This window comes from Bos mutus, chromosome 4 (assembly GCF_027580195.1).
Source record: "Bos mutus isolate GX-2022 chromosome 4, NWIPB_WYAK_1.1, whole genome shotgun sequence".
NCBI lineage: Eukaryota > Metazoa > Chordata > Mammalia > Artiodactyla > Bovidae > Bos > Bos mutus.
Window position 1 is genome coordinate 110,726,392 of NC_091620.1, and position 22,549 is coordinate 110,748,940.

Here is a 22,549-nt window from a genome sequence, read left to right on the forward strand (position 1 = left end):
GCAAGAATACACAGAACTGTACTAAAAAGATCTTCACGACCAAGATAATCATGATCATGTGATAACTCACCTAGAGCCAGACGTCCTGGAATGTGAAGTCAAGTGGGCCTTAGGAACCATCACTACAAACAAAGCTAGTGGAGGTGATGGAATTCCAGTTGAGCTATTTCAAATCCTGAAAGATGATGCTGTGAAAATGCTTCACTCAATATGCCAGCAAATTTGGAAAACTCAGCAGTGGCCACAGGACTGGAAAAGACCAGTTTTCATTCCAATCCCAAGAAAGGCAATGCCAAAGAATGCTCAAACTACCACACAATTGCACTCATCTCACACTCCAGTACTCTTGCCTGGAAAATCCCATGGACGGAGGAGCCTGGTGGGCTGCAGTCCATGGGGTCGTGAAGAGTCGGACAGGACTGAGCGACTTCACTTTCACTTTTCACTTTCATGCATTGGAGAAAGAAATGGCAACCCACTCCAGTGTTCTTGCCTGGAGAATCCCAGGGACGGGGGAGCCTGGTGGGCTGCCGTGTATGGGGTCACACAGAGTCGGACACGACTGAAGTGACTTAGCAGCAGCAGCACATGCTAGTAAAGTAATGTTCAAAATTCTCCAAGCCAGGCTTCAGCAATACGTGAACCGTGAACTTCCAGATGTTCAAGCTAGTTTTAGAAAAGGCAAAGGAACCAGAGATCAAGTGGCCAACATCTGCTGGATCATGGAAAAAACAAGAGAGTTCCAGAAAAACATCTATTTCTGCTTTACTGACTATGCCAAAGCCTTTGACTGTGTGGATCACAATAAACTGGAAAATTCTGAAAGAAATGGGAATACCAGACCACCTGACCTTCCTCTTGAGAGACCTGTATGCAGGTCAGGAAGCAAGAGTTAGAATTGGACATCGAACAACAGACTGGTTCCAAATGGGAAAAGGCTGTATATTGTCACCCTGCTTATTTAACTTATATGCAGAGTACATCATGAGAAACACTGGGCTGGAAGAAGCACAAGCTGGAATCAAGATTGCCGGGAGAAATATCAGTAACTTCAGATATGCAGATGACACCACCGCCGTGGCAGAAAGTGAAGAGGAACTAAAAAGCCTCTTGATGAAAGTGAAAGTGGAGAGTGAAAAAGTTGGCTTAAGGCTCAACATTCAGAAAACAAAGATCATGGCATCTGGTCCCATCACTTCATGGGAAATAGATGGGGAAACAGTGGAAACAGTGTCAGACTTTATTTTGGGGGGCTCCAAAATCACTACAGATGGTGACTGCAGCCATGAAATTAAAAGACGCTTACTCCTTGGAAGGAAAGTTATGACCAACCTAGACAGCATATGCAAAAGCAGAGACGTTACTTTGCCAGCAAAGGTCCGTCTAGTCAAGGCTATGGTTTTTCCAGTAGTCATGTATGGATGTGAAAATTGGACTATGAAGAAAGCTGAGTGCTGAAGAATTGATGCTTTTGAAGTGTGGTGTTGGAGAAGACTCTTGAGAGTCCCTTGGACTGAAAGGAGATCCAACCAGTCCATTCTAAAGGAGATCAGTCCTGGCTGTTCTTTGGAAGGAATGATGCTAAAGCTGAAACTCTAGTACTTTGGCCACCTCATCCAAAGAGTTGAGCTAGTGGAAAAGACTCTGATTCTGGGAGGGATTGGGGGCAGGAGGAGAAGGGGACGGCAGAGAATGAGATGGCTGGATGGCATCACCGACTCAATGGATGTGAGTCTGAGTGAACTCCGGGAGTTGGTGATGGACAGGGAGGCCTGGCGTGCTGCGATTCATGGGGTCGCAAAGAGTCAGACACGACTGAACGACTAAACTGAATGGTACCTGGGAAGCCCTTATCTACCTCCACATTTCTGTATTTTCCAAACCAGGAACCAACTGAGAAAGTAGACACAGTTGGAGATCAAAATACAGCCAAACAATCCTTTATCTACAATTCGAAATCCAAAAAGTTTTAAAACCCAGAAGAGTTTTTGTAATTCATTTGGCAGCAGAATCCAACATCTTTGAACTCATTTGACAATAAAATCTGGTCTGACTTAATGAGACATAGTCTTAATTTATCCAACATTGCATGAACATTCATACCTTTTATTGCATAAATAACAAAGTGATAATGGGGAGTTGTCGCAGAACCTGTAAGTAAGACATATAACCTTTCTGAAGTCTTAAAATTTCTCAAATTTGAAACCCACCAGGTCCCAGGAACTTCAGATAAGGAATTGTATAATGTCAGGTACATTATAAAGAAAGCTGAATTGGGGAACACATCAGAACCCCAGAAGTACAGGGGCAGGGTTCTGAGCGTGTACAGAGGGACTGAGAATCCCCTAGGCTGGGGCACAGCCTCCCCAGGGAATAAGCTGCAGCTGCTTTCCCTTCTCTTAAACCACCAACTCTCCCAAGTTCATCCTGAGGAGGAAGGAGTTACACAGGAGAAGATTACGTAGCCCAACAAGTCACTCCCAAAGTGACCCGGGGAATGGAGAAGAAACACAGTAAATAGGAAAAAAAAGTCCCCCACTAAGAATGGTTTTATTGTAAAGATGAAGCAGAACCATGACTTGCAGAATGGAGCTGGAGGAATCAACCTTCCTGACTTCAGACAATACTACAAAGCTACAGTCATCAAAACAGTATGGTACTGGCATAAAAACAGAAATACAGGCCAATGGAACAAGATAGAAAGCCCAGAGATAAACCCACACACCTACGGGCATCTTACCTTCGACAAAAGAGGCAAGACTATACAATGGAGAAAAAGACAGTCTGTTCAATAAGTGGTGCTGGGAAAATGGGACAGCTACGTGTAAAAGAATCAAACGAGAACACTTCCTAACGCCATATACAAAGATAAAACTTGAAATGGATTAAAGATCTAAACGTAAGACCACAAACTATACAAGTCTTAGAAAAAAACAAACAAACATAGGCAGAACACTTTCGTCATAAATCACAGCAAGATCCTCTATGACCCACCGATTAATGGAAATAAAAACGAAAATAAACAAGTGGGCCCTAATTAAACTTAAAAGCTTTTGCACAGCTAAGGAAACCATAAACAAGATGAAAAGACAACCTTCAGAATGGGAGAAAATAACTGCAAATGAAGCAACTGACAAAAGATTAATCTCCAAAATATACAAGCAGCTCAACATTAGAAAAACAAACCACCCAATCAAACCATGGGCAGAAGACCGAAACAGACATTGCTCCAAAGAAGACACACAGATAGCTAACAAGCACATGAAAAAATTCTCAATGTCACTTACTATTAGAGAAATGTAAGCCAAAACTACAGTGAGGTATCACCTCACAACAGTGAGAACGACCATCATCAAAAAATCTACAAACAATAAATGCTGGAAAGGGTGTGGAGAAAAAGGAACCCTCTTGTACTGTTAGTGGGAATGTAAATTGATAGAGCCACTATGGAGAACAGTACAGACATTTCTTTAAAAACTGGAAATAAAACTGCCCACGACCCAGCAATCCCACTACTGGGCATATACCCCTAAGGGACAGACTGAGAAAGTAGCATCGAAATATACACATAACCATGTGTACAAGAGAAAGCTAATGGGAAGTGCTGTATAGCACAGAGGCTCACCCTGGTGCTCTGTGATAACCTAGAGGGGTGGGATGGGGTGGGAGATGGGAAGGAGGTTCAAGAGGGAGGGGACACGTGTTTACCTGTGGCTGATTTGTGTTGATGTATGGCACAAACCAACACATCAATTAAAAAAAAAAGTTACAGAGCTTAGCCTGGTTTCTGACCCACAGGGAGCCTGAGTAGAAGCTGTGGCCACTGTTACTGTCCTATATCAACCTCCTGCACTGACTCATTTCCCTTTGGCCTCAATCTCAGAACAGTCTGAGCCTCCCCAACTCTGATCTCTTTCTTTTAGGGTGAGGGAGCTATTTAGAAGAGTCAAATCACCCTCAAAAGAAAAATGGCTCTTAAGGGATAGATTTCATCTTGTGATTTCATTTTCTCTTCTTTCTGTCCTGTTTTATCTTGATTTCTCCACCCGCTTATTTCACATTTTCCTTTCTCTGGTTACACTTCACTTATTTTTAAAACTTGTGTATTTTTTTAGTAAGGACTTTAAATCCTTTCTGAACGAGACTGAGTAAAATTATATAAATAATTTTAAAAGAATTCAAGAATGTCAAAAGTATTTGCTACTTACTCCACATAAAATATAGATGAAATCAGTCAAGTGTGGAGGAGAAACCCTAGGATTAAGCAGTCTTGCATGACTGAAATTTGGTGGAAGAAATAACCTTCATGTCAGATATTTTTGTATTCAATTATCTTCTGGCTCCATGAACCAGAAACTTCTCCCTTTAAAAGTATCAAAGAGCATATCATCTTATTTTATAAGAAATGTTTGATCAAACATCAAATCAAACTGCTTAACGATAAAATAGGTTACTGGAGTGGGGAAGAAGGAGCGGACAGTGCTAGGGCTTTAGGTGAGTAAATCATGTGCCGTGTGCTCAGTCACTCGGTTGCGTCAGATGCTTCATGACCCCATGGACTGTAGCCCGCCAGGCTCCTCTGTCCATGGGATTCTCCAGGCAAGAATACTGCAGTGGGTTGCCATTTCCTTCTCCAGGGAATCTTCTGGACTCAGGGATCAAACCTGCATCTCTTGCATTGGCAGGTGGGTTCTTTACCACTATCGCAACTTGGGAAGTCCAAGTAAACCATAAGCTATGTGAAAGTACAGTTCATGTATCTTACAAGAATTAATCAATTCTAGTATATATACGTGTGTGTGTGTACATATATAAATATATATTTACTTTTTATAATCACAATGAAATGTGTGTCCACTGTAAAGTATTTGGGAAATAGAGGTTAGTACAAAAGAAAGCAATACACATGACCCGAATCTGAGATCAACTCTGAGATCATGGTTAACATTTTGGTGCATATCCATGCAGTCTTTTTTTCTCTGACACAGACAGTCTTCTGTTTTCTAAAATGGGATCATATTTTACTTATTGTTTATAACTTGCTTTTTCAGTTAACTACAGATCCTAAATATCTTCCCATATTATTAACTATTACTTTAAAATAATTTTTGTAACATACATAATACATGTTCTTGGTAATATATTCAAATAGTAGAGTGCCATATGGAGACAAAAGTCAAATTCCACTCATCCCACAGTGTCTCACAGGCACTCCTAGAAGTGCCCACTGCAATAGTTCAATGTGTGTATCGTAAAGGAGGTTGGTAAATGGAACTATAGCTCTTAAGGAGATTGAGGTAGGTCTCCGTGCTGATGAGAAAAGATGTCAAAAATATGTAAAGAGTAGAGTAATATTGATAATATGATTCCTTTTATGTAGAAAAATAATTTTCCTGCAAAGGCCCAGAAAATATCTGAAAGGATGTATACACACATACACACGCATGCACACATTGAACTATTGCAGCAGGCACTTCTAGGAGTGCCTGAGACACTGGTGGGATAAGTGGGATTTGGCTTGTGTCTCCATATGGCGCTCTACTATTTGAATATATTACCAAGAACATGTATTATGTATGTTACAAAAATTATTTTATTTAGTAAAAATATTAAAACACTATAAATGTAACATATATATATATAACATATATATATTTACTAAATAAATAATGCTATAAATTTAAATTATAAATTATGTAACATTTATAGTGTTAAATAAAATAATTTAAATTTATAGTGTTAAATAAAATAATTTTTGTAACATACGTAATACATGTTCTTGGCAATATATGTTATATATATAGTGTTATTTATAGTAATATATTTATGTAACATAATCATGTAAATTTAAACACTATAAATGTTACATAAATAAAGATATATAACTTTTAATTTTTATCCCTGGGAGACAGCCTTTTGAAATATGACATAAAATTAAAATTATAAAGGAAAAATCTGATATCCCTGACTACATAAATCTCAAACATTTGCAAAGTGAAACAAACAAACAAAAATCACTAGGTATAAATAATAAATGAAAAACAGAAAGATATTTTCAGTGCAAATTATAGATAAATGACTAATTTCCTCAGTGTGTGTTGGCATTTCAGGGATAAAGAAAAACAAGTAACCAAACAAAATAAAAACAAAAGAAAGAAAAAGGAAAAACAGCCATAAAAAGTGAAATGCCCATTTATAAAGAAATGAAAATCAAATAAAGATGAATGCATTTGGTAACTGTCATCGTTGGTTAGATGTGAAGAACTCTGTACTTGCAGTTGCAGAAGTATAAACTGGTGCAATCTTCTTTGGAGGGTGAATTGACAATACCAACATTCTAAATACATCTTTTAACTCAGAAATTCCACTCCTCAGTTTTGTTGTTGTAATTTGTCTCTAAGTGATGTCAAACTCTTTGTGACCCCATGGCCTGTAGCATACCAGGCTTCCCTGTCCTTCACTATCTCCCAGAGTTTGCTCAAACCCATGTCCATTGAGTCGGTGATATCATCCAACCATCTCATCCTCTGTCACCCACTTCTCCACTTGCCCTCAATCTTTCCCAGCATCAGGGTCTTTTCCAATAAGTCAACCCTTCCCATCAGGTGGCCAAAGTATTGGAGCTTCAGTTTCAGTACCAGACCTTCCAGTGAGTATTTAGGGTTGATTTCCTTTAGAATTAACTGGTTTGATGGTCTTGCAGTTCAAGGGACTCTAAGAGTCTTCTGCAACACCACAGTTCGAAAGCATCTACTCTTTGGTACTCAGCCTTCTTTATGGTCCAACTCTCACATCCATACGTGATTACTGGAAAAACCATAACTTTGACTATATGGACCTTTGTCGGCAAAGTGATATCTCTGGTTTTAAATGTATTGTCTAGTTGTTACAGCTTTTCTTCCAAGGAGCAAGCATCTTTCACTTTCACGGCTGCAGTCAGCATCGTTGGTGATTTTGGAGCCCAAGAAAATAAAATCTGTCACTGCTTCTGCTTTTTCTCCTATTTGCCATGAAGTGATCGAACCAGATGCCATGACCTTAGTTTTACGAATGTTGAGTTTTAAGCCAGCTTTTTTTGTCTCCCCTTTCACCCTCATCCGGAGGCTCTTTACTTTCTGACCTTAGAGTGGTATCATCTGCATATCTGAGGTTATTGATATTTCTCCTGGCAATCTTGATTACAGTTTGTGAGTCATCCAGCCTGGCATTTTGCGTGATGTACTCTGTATATAAGTTAAAGAAGCAGAATGACAATATACAGCCTTGACATACTCCTTTCCCTATTTGGAATTAGTCTGTTGTTCCACATACGGTTCCAACTGTGGCTTCTTGATCTACGCACAGGTTTCTCAGGAGACAAGTAAGGTGGTCTGGTATTCTCCTCTCTTTAATAATTTTCCACAGTTTGTTGTCATCCACACAGTCAAAGGTTTTAGCCTAGTCAATGCAGCACAAGTAGATGTTTTCCTGGAACTCCTTTGCTTTCTCCATGATCTAATGAATGTTGGCAATTTGATCTCTGGTTCCTCTGCTTTTCCTTAACCCAGCCTGTACATCTGAAGTTCTCAGTTCATGTACTGTCAAAGCCTAGCTTGAAGGATTTTGAGCATAACTTAGTTAGCATGTGAGGTGATCACAACTGTATGGCAGTTTGAACCTTCTTTGGTATTGCCCTTCTTTAGGATTGTAATGAAAACTGACCTTTTCCAGTCCTGTGGCCACTGCTGAGTTTTCCAAATTTGCTGACATATTGAGTGCAGCACTTTAACAGCTCCATCTTTTAGGATTTTAAATAACTCAGCTGGAATTTTGTCACCTCTACTAGGCTTCCCTCATAGCTCAGTCGGTAAAGAATCTCCCTTCAATGCAGGAGACCCAGGTTTGATTCCTGGGTCAGGAAGATCCTCTGGAGAAGGAAATGGCAACCCACTCCAGTATTCTTGCTTGGAGCATGCCATGGACAGAGGAGCCTGGCAGGCTACAGTCCGTGGGATCACAAGAGTCAGACACGACTTAGACTAAACCACCACCACCACTAGCTTGTTCCTTGGTCTTTATCCCATATAATTAAGTATGTAAAAGGGTGTCTATAAGGATATTTGTTATAGTGTTATTTAAATAGCAAGTTCTCATATTTGAATGCATTTAATGAAAACACATGAAACCATTCCTTAGAATTACTTAGAATAACCACTAGATGTCACAATTGTTGCACAAAAATAAAGCTATAGCCAAAGTCAATCAAATTTGAAGGTAATAAAGAACTTTGTATATATAGTCCTTCATGTGTGCATGCTCAGTCACGTCAGACTCTGCAACACCATGGACTGTAGCCTGTCAGGCTCCTCTGTCCATGTTATTTTCCAGGCGAGAATACTGGAGTAGGTTGCCGTTTCCTCCTCCAGGGGAATCTTCCCAACCCAGGGATGCTTCCTGCATTAGCAGGTGGATTCTTTACCACTGAGCCACCTGGGAAGCCCCCATATAGGCTTTCACTTCAAGATAATTGGTGCTTATCTAGGCCACCCAACTCTTCAATAAGGACAATTTACATCACAAAGTACTCTGTAAAACAGTATTTCACAAAGTGATCTTCAAATTCTCTTTTTAAAAAATGTTTTTCTCATATCAAGGAAATCAAACCAGGGCTCTGCAGCAATCTAGAGGGGTGGGATGGGGAGGGAGGTGAGAGGGATGCTCTAGAGGGAGGGGACATATGTATACATAACTACGACTGATCCATGATGATGGGTGGCAGAAACCAACACAACATTGTAATTATCCTTCAATTAAAAATAAGAAAAAATAAAAAAAAATTTATCACAAAGAAGTCTCAGTGGGTTTTTATATGCTTTTATAAAACTTTATTCTAAAATGCACTAAAATGGAGTAGGCTTTTGTGGTGTGATTTGGGAGCTTCCAGGAGGAACTCAGGCTTCAAGGAATCTCACCACAAACATGTATAATTCCTAAAATTTCACTATGAGAGATTAATGTTGAGGAGTTTACGAGTTTCCAATCTTTATAAGTGTTAACTGTAAAATATCTCTGAATGAGGTGACCCTTTGAGCACTGTTACTGAATAGTTGTGAAGATTTATTGAGCTTTAAACAAGAACAAAGCCCACTGCGAAAGAAAGGTAAGATGAGCGCCCAGGAAATGAGGTGGGGCGGGGTGACAGCATGCTGGGAAGCACAGCTCAGGCTGGGCTGTGCACGTCTACCTGATCACCCTTTAAGCTAGGCATGACACAATCCAGTGAGATCTACTTCTGAGAAATGTGAATACTTCGGGGACCCTAAGACCCTAGATCACATGTGGCTTATCAAAACCTGCATTCTCACAACGCTTTCCTAACGCCACCCTTATTTCCCTGATATCAAGTGCATATTTGATGCTGGTCTAAAGTAAACACACACAAATATATTAGGAAATACATATCACTTATTTGTTTCTGTACTCAGAAACTAATAGTCAAAGCAAATGTTGAAACCAAACCCATATTTAGTGTTCGATTAAGAAGTTCCAAATAAAAGCAACTGCACACAGAGGGCTAAATAAACGTTTGGCTTTAAAACCAGGATTTCTTCATCAAATACAGAAGCAGGAGGTGCCAACTGAACAGGAAAGCAGATCAACAGTGTTGGGTGATAACTTTGACAAATAGTTGCTCACTAGTTTTATGTCAGATGTAAAATACAATCGGTAATGAAAGGGCTGAGAAGGTCTCACTTTGGCAAAGCAAAACAGAATATCAAACCTGAAGATTCAGGTGCTTTTTGAAAGTTTTTCATTTGTAATGAATTACAACATTTGTTACAATATTAACAAAGTGATATATGTAAGTATATTTAGTGTTAGATATTAGTCAGCTCCATATTAATACCTTTAGTCCATGGTACTGTCTACAATTTTCAAAGCAGATTTTCATACTTTCTTTGATTTTCTCCTATAGAATGACTTTTTTGGATTGATATAAAAAGTACTATCAGCCTGTAATTAATTTTCTCCATGCAACCTATAGGTCCAACTGAATTAAATATCTTTAACCTTAGGCATTTCAGAAAGAGGAGAATAAGTCTGCCTATTGCTTGGGCCTTCTCATGTGAAGAGCTGACTCATTGGAAAAGACTCTGATGCTGGGAGGGATCGGGGGCAGGAGGAGAAGGGGACAACAGAGGATGAGATGGCTGGATGGCATCACTGACTCGATGGACGTGAATCTGAGTGAACTCCGGGAGTTGGTGACGGACAGGGAGGCCTGGCGTGCTGCGATTCATGGGGTGGCAAAGAGTCAGACATGACTGAGCGACTGAACTGAACTGAACCGATTGCTTGTGGACAAAATTTTTTAAAGCTAGAGATGACATCAGTACCCAGTCCCCTAGCCACCTCCCCTGGCCTCACAGCTCTAGCTCATTCATGTCTTTTTCAAATGGACATGGTTTATGATGTCAGTTGTTCAGTTGTGTCCAACTCTACGACCCATGGACTGTAGCCTGCCAGACTCCTCTGTCCATGGAATTCTCCAGGCAAGAATACTGGAGGGGGTTTCCATTCCCTTCTCCATGGTTTGTAACTGAATAAATAGTAATACCTTTTCCTGCACCATGCCATCATCCATTTTTTCTTATGCTTGAACTAAATGGTAAGGGTTACATCTTTATCCTAACATGATGGAAGAGCAGTGTGGTAGCTCTAAACTGGTTAAGGGCTGGGTCTTTTCCCCCACCCAGTTTATCTTAGGTCATAGTATTGGAGAACTGTGCAAACACACAGTTTTGTAGACCAGGGGTCTTCTAAGCATGGATGCACCCATGATGATCCATCAGGGCAGTGATCTGCAAAATCCAACCCAGCCACACCCAGCCACCACTTGTTTATCTTTTCTTAAAAATGGTTTTATTGAGATAAAATACACATAACATAAAATGTACTCTCTCAATCACGTTTAAGTGTGCAGTGGAATTCAATACATTCCGAATGTTGTGTAACCAGCACCAATGACTGTTTCCTTTATGGTGTCTTCTCCACCCACTCAACACCCACTCAAACTCCTGTCCGTAATAGCAGCATCAACTTTCCACTGGGCCCTTCCCCAAGCTAATTACTTACTCATTCCTGTATTCCCCCCTAAAAACCATAGTAAAAGGGGAGAGGTAGGTCTCATAACTCTTGGCTCAATTACTTTGTCTTATTTAAGAAGACTAGTTTACGGAGAAAATACTTAAGCGTGATACTGTGTTTCTTTAAACTTGTAATGCATTTTGGGTTTTTTAAATTTTGTTTTGAGGTTATTTTAAAAATTCTGTTTATTTATTTACGGCAGTGCTGGGGCTTCGTTGCTGCACGTGGGCTCTCCCTAGTTGTGGTGAGCGGGGCTATTCTCTGCTTGTGGTGCCCAGGCTTCACTGTGGTGGCTTCTCTTCTTGCAGAGCACAGGCTCTAGGCACAGGGGCTCAGTAGTTGTGGCACAAGGGCTTCGTTGCCCAGTGGCAAGAGGAATCTTCCCAGACCAGGGATCAAACTCATGTTCCCTGCAAGGTGGATTCTTAACCATTGGACCAGTGGGGAAGTCCTTGTAATGCATTTTGAATAGGGTCATACTCATCTGGGTTTCCCTCATGGCTCATGGTAAAGAATTCACCTGCAATGCAGAAGACACGGGTTCAATCTCTGGGTCAGGAAGAGCCCCTGGAGTAGGAAATAGCTACCCACTCCAGCATTCTTGCTGGGAAACTCCCATGGACAGAAGGGCCTGGGGGGCTGTGGGGTCACAAAGAGTTGGACATGACTGAAGTGACTGAACATGCACAAAACTCATCATCCAAATTCAAATATCATCATGGAGAGCACTATCATTTCTTTCTGGACAAGCATCTCTAAAGGAAGATTCTGATATGCAACATGCTACCTTGCGTCACCTTTTTCATTCTCAGCTCCAATATTAGGTGTGGTCACTCACCTAGAGCCAGACATCCTAGAGTGTGGAGTCAAGTGAGCTTTAGGAAGCGTTGCTACAAACAAAGCTAGTGGAGGTGATGGAATTCCAGCTGAGCTATTTAAAATTCTAAAAGATGATGCCACTAAAAGTTCTGCACTTAATATGTCAGCAAACCTGGAAAACTCAGTGCTGGCCACAGGACTGGGAATGGTCAATTTTCATTCCAATCCCAAAGAAGGACAATGCCAAAGAATGTTCAAACTACTGTACAACTGCACTCATTTTACATGCTAGCAAAGTTATGATCAAAGTCCTTCTAGCTAGGCCTCAACAGTACATGAACTGAGAAATTCTAAATGTACTACCTGGGTTTAGAAAAGGTATAAGAACCACAGATCAAATTGACAACATTCGTTGGATCATAGAAAAAGCAAGGGAATTCCAGAAAAACATCTGCTTCACCGACTACACTAACATCTTTGATTGTGTGCATCACAACAAACTGTGGACAATTCTTAAAGAGATGGGAATACCAGACCACATTACCTTTCTGAGAAACCTGTATATGGATCAGGAAGCAACAGTTAGAATCAGATATGGAACAACAGACTGGTTCAAAATTGGGAAAGGAGTAAGTCAAGGCTGTATATTGTTATCCTGTTTATTTAACTTCTATGCAGAGTATACCATGCGAAATGCTGGGCTGGATGAATCTGGAAACAAGCTAGAAACAAGATTACCAAGACAAGTATCAACAACCTCAGATACGCAGATGATACCACTCACATGGCAGAAAGTGAAGAGGAACTAAAGAGCCTCTTAATGAGGGTAAAAGAGGAGAGTGAAAAGAGCTGGCTTAAAACTCAATATTTAAAAAACCAGGATTGTGGTATCTGGTCCCACCACTTCATGGCAAATAGAAGGGGGAAAAGTGGAAGTAGTGACAGATTTTCTTGGGCTCCAAAATAAACTGAAGACACTGACTGCAGCTATGAAATTAAAAGATGCTTGCTCCTTGGAAGGAAAGCTATGGCAAACCTAGACAGCACATTAAAAAAACAGAGACATCACTTTGTCGACAAAGATCCATATAGTCAAGGCTATGGTTTTTCCAGTAGTCATGTACAGACAGATGTGAGAGTTGGACCATAAAGAAGGCTGAGTGCCAAGGAATGGATGCTTTCAAATTGTGGTGCTGGAGAAGACTCTTGAGAGTCCCTTAGACAACATGGAGATCAAACCAGTCAATCCTAAAGGAAATCAACCTGAATATTCATTGGAAGGACTGATGCTGAAGCTGAAGCTCCAATACTTTGGCCCCCTGATGCGAAGAGCTGACTCATCTGAAAAGACCCTGAAGCTGGGAAAGATTGAGGGCAAAAGCAGAGGAGGCCAGCAGAGGATGGGATGGTTGGATTAGTTGGATGTGACTTAGTGACCGAACACACACACACACAAACAGAACTTAAGAAAAGTCCGTTGCAGCCTCACAACCATCTTTGAAAAGAAGTGTGGTGGCTATTAGCCTTCTTTGGTGGCTAGGACAATAAAGAATCTGCCTGCAATGCAGGGGACCGGGGTTTGAGCCCTGGGTCAGGAAGATTCCCTGGAGAAGGGAATGGCTACTGACTCCAGTACCTTCTCGAGAATTCCATGAACAGAGGAGCCTGGTGGGCTATAGTCCATGGGGTTGCAAAGAGTAGTACACGATTGAATGACTAAGACTACTACTAAAGTGGTTAATACTGTGTCAAGGTACAGATGTAGAAACTGAGAAACAGGAGCTGGGATTCTCAGACACCTGCCCATAGCCTACTTAGTGAGAGGAGACCCGGAACTACAGGGATCTCAGTGCTCTTGACTCCACACGCAGGGCTCCTCTGCTGCCTCCCACTGAAACAAATTAAGAATTTCAAGGCAGGGTTTCCCCGGTGGTCCAGTGGTTAAGAATCTGCCTTGGCAACGCAGAGGATACGGGTTCCATCCCTGGTCTGGAAAAATTCCACATGCTGTGGGGCAACTCCGCCCATGTGCCCCAGCAGCTGAGCCCCTGAGCTGCAGCCACTGAAGCCTGCACATCCTAGAGCCAGTGCTCGGCCACAAGAGAAGCCACGGCCGTGAGAAGCATGAACACGGTGGCTGGGGAGTGTCCCCTGCTTCCCACAACAAGAGGGAAGCCCGCGCAGCAATGAAGAGCCAGCACAGCTAGAAAAGAATATAGAAAGAAAGAATTTCCAGACGGCGTCCAGACTATTAAACCAAGGGCAGAGCCCTTCTGAACCCAGGACCTCATGTGCCTGCACAGGTCCCACAAAGCCCTGCTCCCATGACACAGTACCTTCCCAGAGCACAGATCCAGCTGGGTCTCGGGGAACCAGGGAGTGCTTCTTATGTGTCCATGGTACAGCTTGTGCGTGTGCCACAGTAAAAGAGTTGCTAATGTATCTTGGCAGGGAGAATGACTTTACTTCTAACAAAAAATTCAGAGGCATCTGTAGAAACAAAAACAAATACATAAACACAGGAAAAAAGGCTGCCAGTCCCTTGAGGGGCGACTGTCGATAGCAGGGCTCCCAAGTAAAACATCAGGGTAAGATGATTTTCTTTTTTTTTGCCATTTTTTTCTCATTGGAGCATCCTAAATTTTGATTCCTTTACTTCCTTAACAATCATACTTTTGTCCTTTGAATAAACTGAATTTCTAGTCATCATCCTTTCATGGTACCACTTCTAAAAGCAAGAATTTCACTGGAGTTGAACTTTAGAACTTTAGATAATTTCCACTTTCCAGTGTTAGGTCTTCCTTAATTTTTGCTCTGTTCCCGGTCACGGTGGTTCTGCTTTAGGGGAAATGTATCAGTCTCTCCCTAACTCCAGGCTTCCCAGTAGTAAAGAATCTGCCTGCCAGTGCAGAAGACGCAAGAGACAGGGTTCCATTCCTGGGTCCGGAAGATCCCCTGAAGTAGGCGATGGCAAACTCACTCCAGTATTCTTGCCTGGAGAATTCCATGGACAGAGGAGCCTGGCGGGCTCCAGTCCATGGGGTTGAGTCAGACACAACTGAACAACTGAACACACACACACACACACACACACACACACTGCCTAACTCCATGTTATTAGCATTAATGGCTTTTTCTCCCTCTGTGCCTGCCAAAGTTGTACCGGCTGGTGGAGAGAGAAGCAGTCTAAGAAGGGTAGGGACAGTTGGCTTTTGATGCTTTCCGTTCCGTGGCTGAGCCATTCTCCCCACCCCCACCCCACACCACCCCCACCTCCCAGGTCACTTTTTCTTTCAGTCTCTTTTATTCCCCAACTGAGGAATTCAGTGTCGTTAGGCTCCCCGCTCTGGGAGTCCTAAGCTACCTAGCTTGTGCCCTTTTCAGGCCAAGTATTAGGAAAGCAATCAGATTAACTTCACTGTACTGAAATACCAATACAATTCAGCTTCCTGCTCCTAATGCTGATCTCACAATTGCTGTCATCAGGTTTTTAATTTTTCTTTTGGCTGCACGGCATATGGATCTTAGTTCCCCAGCCAGGGATCAAACCCTCACTCCCTGCACTGGAAGTGCGGAGTCTTAACCACTGGACTGTCAGGGAAGTCTCTGCCACAGGATTTTATCTTGCCGTTTGTTCTACCAAAGGAAGGTTTTGCTTGTCAACTCCACTGCCTGGTGAATCTTAGAATCAGCTATTTCCTCCTCTACCTAGGAAACTATCAGCTTTATTTTTCTTCCTGAAAGGCTGACCCCAGAAATAATTGACCATTAGATAAAAACAAACGATCTATTTTTTTAAGGGATGGTTTATTCGTTCCTGATAACCACAGACCAACATAACACTGTGTATGTGTGCTGTGCTAAGTCGCTTCAGTCATGTCCATGTCTTTGCAACACTATGCACTGTAGCCCACCAGGCTCCTCTGTCCATGGATTCTCCAGGAAGAATACTGGAGTGGGTTGCCATATCGTCCTCCAGGGGATCTTCCTGAAGGACAGAACTGGAGTCTCTTACTTCTCCAGTATCGGCAGGTGGTTCTTTACTACTAGTGTGACCTGGGAAGCCCCAACCACTATATATATGTGGACTTGAATTCACAGCCTAAAAGCTGAGAGTTACATTTTATTCAGCGGCGATTTTTAGGACTTCAAACCCAGGAGACAGTATCTCAAGTGACCCTAAGAGAACTGTTCACAAGAGGCGAGGGGAGGAGCCAGATTATATAGAAGTTTTGCAGAAAAAGTTCAGGTAAGCTGAACAGCAAGCGATTATTGTTAATTAGAGAAAACCAGATAACCCAAGTTAAGGAATTTAGGGCTTTTCTATGTATGGGAGGGCTTCCCTGGTAGCTCAGTCAGTAAAGAATCCTCCTGCAATGCAGGAGAACAGGATTCTATCCCTGGGGCAGGAAGACCCCTGGAGAAGGAAATAGCAACCCACTCCAGTATTCTTGTCTGGGAAATGCCATGGGCAGAGGAGCCTGGTGATCTACAGTCCACTGGGTTGCACAGAGTCAGACACAGCTTAGCAACTAAACCACCCCCACCACTGACTGCTGGGGGGAGAATCAATGATACAGGAAAAGGGTGGAATCCTGGAGACCACTGACAAGCTATTGCACCACCAGTGAGCCATGGTGGTGGTTTGCACTGGATGGCTGTATGGGTAGATGCAAGAGTCCGGGCTCACTGAAATCATTCCTTTGGTATGCACCTCAGAGTCTGGGGCCTGTATCCTGTGTTTCCACATCCTGAGTTTCCTCAGGGCTCACCGCAGGAGGTGACTGTAGTCTGATGGCTGCTATGATAGAGGGCAGGTATTCCTTCCTTCCTGAGTTCCCTCAGGGCTCACCAGCTCTCCACTGTGATGGCTGCGATTGCTGATAACTGTGACCTCCCTTGTTTACTGATATGGCAGGAAATATTCCACTTCTTATATATCATAGTGCTGCTGCTGCTAAGTCGCTTCAGTCCTGTCTGACTCTGTGCGACCCTATAGATGGCAGCCCACCAGGCTCCCCCGTCCCTGGGATTCTCCAGGCAAGAACACTGGAGTGGGTTGCCATTGCCTTCTCCTATATATCATAGTAGTTTGACTGTAAATGCATGATTTAACATCTATTCCAAACCCCATGAGTGTTTATTCTTCAGTTTATTTCCCTGGTAACAGAGGCAGTCACTGGTTATAACCTAACCAGAATTAGAAAGGACTCTGCTCCCAACCTAAACCCAGGTATTTCTCACCTCCCACCCAGATTAGGCTGTTTTACCACATTTTGGTAATAAATATTTAGCATTTTCTAAGGGAATCTGGGATAATGAGAGAGATTTTTTTCTGACACGGAGCCAGGAAAGCTCGCTCACAATACCTCTTCATAGCGTAAAGACAAATATTCCTCAAGGTTACCCCCGAGTTTGCTTTATGCTCTTTGTAGGTCATCTACTGCCATATAACAAACTGCCCCTGAGAAACGGAGTATTTCCTGCCATATCAGTGAACAAGGACGTCACAGTCATCAGTGATTCTGGCTCTCCAAACGTGAACTCCTGAGCCCTAGAGGCAGTCAGGAGGCAGAACGACGCCTGTATCATTGGCAGCCACCAGGTCGCAGCCACTCCCTACAGTGATCAATGAGAACTAAGCATGTGAAAAAAGCAGGATACTGGCCCCAGATAGCTGAGGTGCATGTCAAAGGAATGATGCCAGTGAGCTCAGACTCTCGAATCTTCCCATATACAGAAAAGCACTAAATTCCCTAACCTGACATGCCTGGTTTTCTTTAATTCACCACATACCTATGATGTTCAGACTAACTGCCCCTTGTTGCAAACTTCTATATAAGCTGCCTCCTCCCCGCGCCTCCTCGGAGCAGTTCTCTCAGGATTACTTGAGATGCTGCCTCCTGGGCTTGAAGTCCTGAAAATTCCCACTGAATAAAACACAACCCTCAACTTTTAGGTTGTGATTATTTTTTTAAGTTGACAGCTTCACACATACCATCTTGAAACAACAGTAAGCACTATTTCACATAGGATGTGTGGGTCAGGAACTTGAGGCAGCTTAGCCAGGAGATTCTGGCTTGGGACCTTTCAGTCAGGTTGCAATTGAGACGTTGGCCAAGGCTGCAGTAATCTGATACCTGTTTCCAACATGGCTGGCAAATTGGTAGGGGGCCTCAGTTCTTCCTAAATTAACTGTACGGGCTGTGTATGTCCTTACAACATGGAAGCTGGCTTCATCCCAGCGGAAGTGATCCAAGAGAGAGAGGCAGAAGCTACATCTTTTATGACCTATAACCTCAGAAGTCACAAGCTATCATTTCTGCAAAGCCTTACTGGTAACACATGTCAGTCCTGCTGCAGGGAAGAGCCAATTGTGATTCCTAGTTGGATCTGTTTCTTTGGTTTGCTTTTCGTTACTTTATTATTATAATCATACGTAACGGCCTACCTTGGGGACCCTGCCCCTCTGCCTGACTATAAGTGCCTTTGTTCAGCTCACAGAGAGACAACTTGAATGGAATGCACAAGTGGGCATTCCAGCCCACCTGTGAATGGCTGCAGGAAAGAAATTAACACATCCCCTCCTATGTTGCAGGATAAATGGCCTTTTTACTTTATTTCCTCACCCCCTAACATCTAGATCCAGATAAGATGGTTATTTTGAGATATTAGTCTGCCACCTTCTCTGTCAGTTGGTTTTCCGAATGAAATTGTATTCGTTGTTTCAACACCTCATCTCCAAGTTTATTGGCCTGTCATGCTGCGAGCAGAGAGAGCTTGGACTCTAATATATTCCGTATGGGAGCAGGACTGCATAAGGATGTGAATCCCAGGAGGCAAGGATCACTGCAGACCATCTTAAAGGCTAGCTATCACATCCATTATGCCACTCTTTCCATCATATAGGAAACAGAAATTCCTTGTTTCCAACGTGGCTTTCCTACATGGTTGGAAAACTGGTAGGGGGCCTCAGTTCTTCCTAAAGTAACTATAGGGCTGTGTACATCCTTACAACATGGAAGCTGGCTTTGCCCCAGAGGACATGATCCAAGACAGAGTGAGGCCTCTTTCTTGTGACCGATTTGGATTGGTATGTGACCAATCCAAAGGTCCTCGAGAAGGGATAGTCGCTATTATTTATTATTGAATTTGCATTCAATAACTAACCCTAACTTTTAAGATATTGTTAGTGTCAATAATTGCTAAAAGTCTGATCAATGATGGGCACAATGAAAAAAAAAAATCTCTCCAGGTAATTTGTGTGGCTGTGCTATGCCAGGCAGTGTGCTTTTCCTGGCTCCATGTTCTTTGATGTACTCCTTTGTTTACTGCTGCACAAGACCTACCACTCAGTCTCAGAGCAAGAATGCAGATTCTGTTCTGAGAGGTAACTAACTGCTGAATAAAGCTGAGGAGAGACAAGGTCTTGTTTGGATTTTATTAGGTTCCTTCTGTTGTCAGTATACGGGATGGGTTGGTGGTGGGGAGGAAGAAAGAGCAATACTGGAAATAGGCCCATTAAAAGTCTGTTTCAGAGAGTCCCTTTATCAAAGATAAAGTTTTACACTTGTTATAATTCCCAGCTCCTTCATTAACTAATTTGAAGCTCAGCAAATTAATCTCCCTGAGCAATGGTATGTGCTTATTTAGTGTTTAATAACAGCTGAGGAGGGTGGGGAACGAGAAGAAGGAAAGAAGGAAGGAAGGCAAGGAGGGAGGGAGGAGAGGAAAGAAGACAAAAAGGGAAAAGATAAAACTCTGTAGTATCTGCTAATTTCTGTGGCATCAATACTTTCACCATGGCCAATTTCAAACTACAAACATGATCTCACTGGACAAGGAGCTGGGAAGAGATGTGTACACCTGGCTGATACCACCAGGCTCCAGCACCCACTGCTACCTTCAAGCTCTTTAAGCAGAAGCATCCAGGAGCAGGTCAGTAGGTCAGAACATGACCCAAAGTCCTTACTTACATGGCCAGCAAGGGGGAAGACAGACTTCTTAGGCACCTGCTCGCCCCAGAGGGGATCAGTCAGGAGCCAGGGTCCTCACCCTCCACAGAAACATGCTGGTACTCAACTCCCAACCTGGACTATCCAGACCACAGAATTAGCCTAAGAGTAAGGACAAGAAAAAGGACATGGGCATAGGGGCAAAAAGTATTTTTAAATTTAAGTGAATTATCTGTATTCATTTACTGGTAGCTCAACTGGTAAAGAATCTGCCTGCAATGCAGGAGACCCCAGTTTGATTCCTGGGTCAGGAAGATCCTCTGCAGAAGGGATAGTCTACCCACTCTAGTATTCATGGTTTTCCCTGGTGGCTCAGATGGGAAAGAATCCACCTGCAATGAAGGAGACCTGGGTTCAATCCCTAGGTTGGGAAGATCCCCTGGAGGAGGGCATGGTAACCTACTCCAGTATTCTTGCCTGGAGAATCCCCATGGACAAATTGAGCCTGGCAGGCTACAGTCCATGTGGTCGCAAAGAGTCAGACATGACTGAGCAACTAAGCACAGCACACACAGCCTTTCAAACTGTTTATAATAGCCAGGACATGGAAGCAACCTAGATGTCCATCAGCAGATGAATGGATAAGAAAGCTATGGTACATATACACAATGGAGTATTACTCAGCCATTAAAAAGAAAACATTTGAATCAGTTCTAATGAGGTGGATGAAACTGGAGCCTATTATACAGAGTGAAGTAAGCCAGAAGGAAAAACACCAATACAGTATACTAACGATATATATGGAATTTAGAAAGATGGTAACAATAACCCTGTATATGAGACAGCAAAAGAGACACTGATGTATAGAACAGTCTTATGGACTCTGTGGAGAGGGAGAGGGCGGGAAGATTTGGGAGAATGGCATTGAAACATGTAAAATATCATGTATGAAACGAGATGCCAGTCCAGGTTCGATGCACGATACTGGATGCTTGGGGCTAGTGCACGGGACAACCCAGAGGGATGGTATGGGAGGGAGGAGGGAGGAGGGTTCAGGATGGGGAACACATGTATACCTGTGGCGGATTCATTTTGATATTTGGCAAAACTAATACAATTATGTAAAGTTTAAAAAAAAAAAAAGAATGAATTGTGGAGCAACGCCACTAGATATACAATGCAGTTAAAGTATTACTATGCCTTTTCTCTTAATGAGAAGCTGTTACCTTTTTCTATAAAGCATAACCCTGGAGACATGACTCTACATACATATTTTTTTCCATAGAGGATTTAAGTGAACAAGGACCACTCGAAACCATGATTACTACATTATTACTAATAGGACCCAGTCACACTGGGTTTTTCACAACGTGAAAATAAAAAATTTCTTTCCTCATCCACCATCTCATTGTCTTCATCAAAATTTGCTGAAGCATTTGTTTCACAGAACAGCGTGGAAAGCTGGCCTATTTCCAAACAAAGTGAAAAAACCCTAAATTCTCTGTTAATCGCAGATTTGCATAAGAATATTAGGCAGGCCATAGTTGGGCTTTTTCTTGCAGAGTTCCAGTCCTACCGTGAGGTTTTAAAGGGCTCTGGCACACTATGGCACTGACACAGAACCTTCTTGGCTGGAGACACCCAGCAGGGACAGGGAGAATGACTCTCTCCTAGAAAAGTTCTCCAGTGTAGGGGAGGGGAAGGGAAGGGGACAGCCCTTAGGCTAACCTGTCAGTATGCTTCAGGATTGTAGTTATTGATAATCAGTGAAATGGGACAGCTAATTCAGATCCCTTGAGTCCTGTGGTTCTGTCACTTTGATTTATATCTCTTTTGCAAGGACCTTTTTATTTTTTCCAGAGAAACCTGACGCAAGCCCTTCAAATTCTCTCCTAAACATGAAATATTTTAGAGATAATTTTATAAAAATGAAGAGGTGTGAGATCAGGAGAGGTAGAGAAGGAAGCAAAAAGCAAAAGCAGAACTGACAAGCTACATGTTTCCCCAAGATGAGTCTTAAGCGATGGTCTTAGTGGAACTATCACAAAAGCCATGATTTGACCTTCTCATTGCATCATATCAAGAGGTGCATGGTGTTGGTTTAACATTGGTGATAAATTTATTCACCTGGTTAAAGCTGCAACTGCCAAGTTGATCCATTGTTACTATTTTCCCCTCAGAAACTAGTAATTTGTGGAGCAGTATTTTGAGATTATGTAAATATCCTGTTTTTTGTCAAACTTTCACCAATCAGTTTTAATTCCATTGATGTTTTCCCAATTCCATCTATTTTTCTATACTGATCACTTGGTAGTTTACTGAAGAAGCAACTTTTCTTTTTTCCTATTTCTATCGGTAGGGATGCATGGCTTTTTGCTTTATTCAATAGATTCCATGTTATTTTGATGCTTAGATTGTCCCAGATTGAACCAGTGGGAACCTCTTTAAGCCGGCTCCTGTGTAATTTGTTAAGTCCCCATCCTTCTTCGAGTGTTTCTTTTTGCAGAAGACAATGTGCTGGGCTCATCTTGCACTTTTCCTACCCCGGGACTGGAATCAGTCTTTTTCTCCAAAGAGCTCTGTGTAGGGGATATTTTTAAAAATTGGTCTTGGATAGTGATTGCAAGCCATCTATATTTTTCACTTCT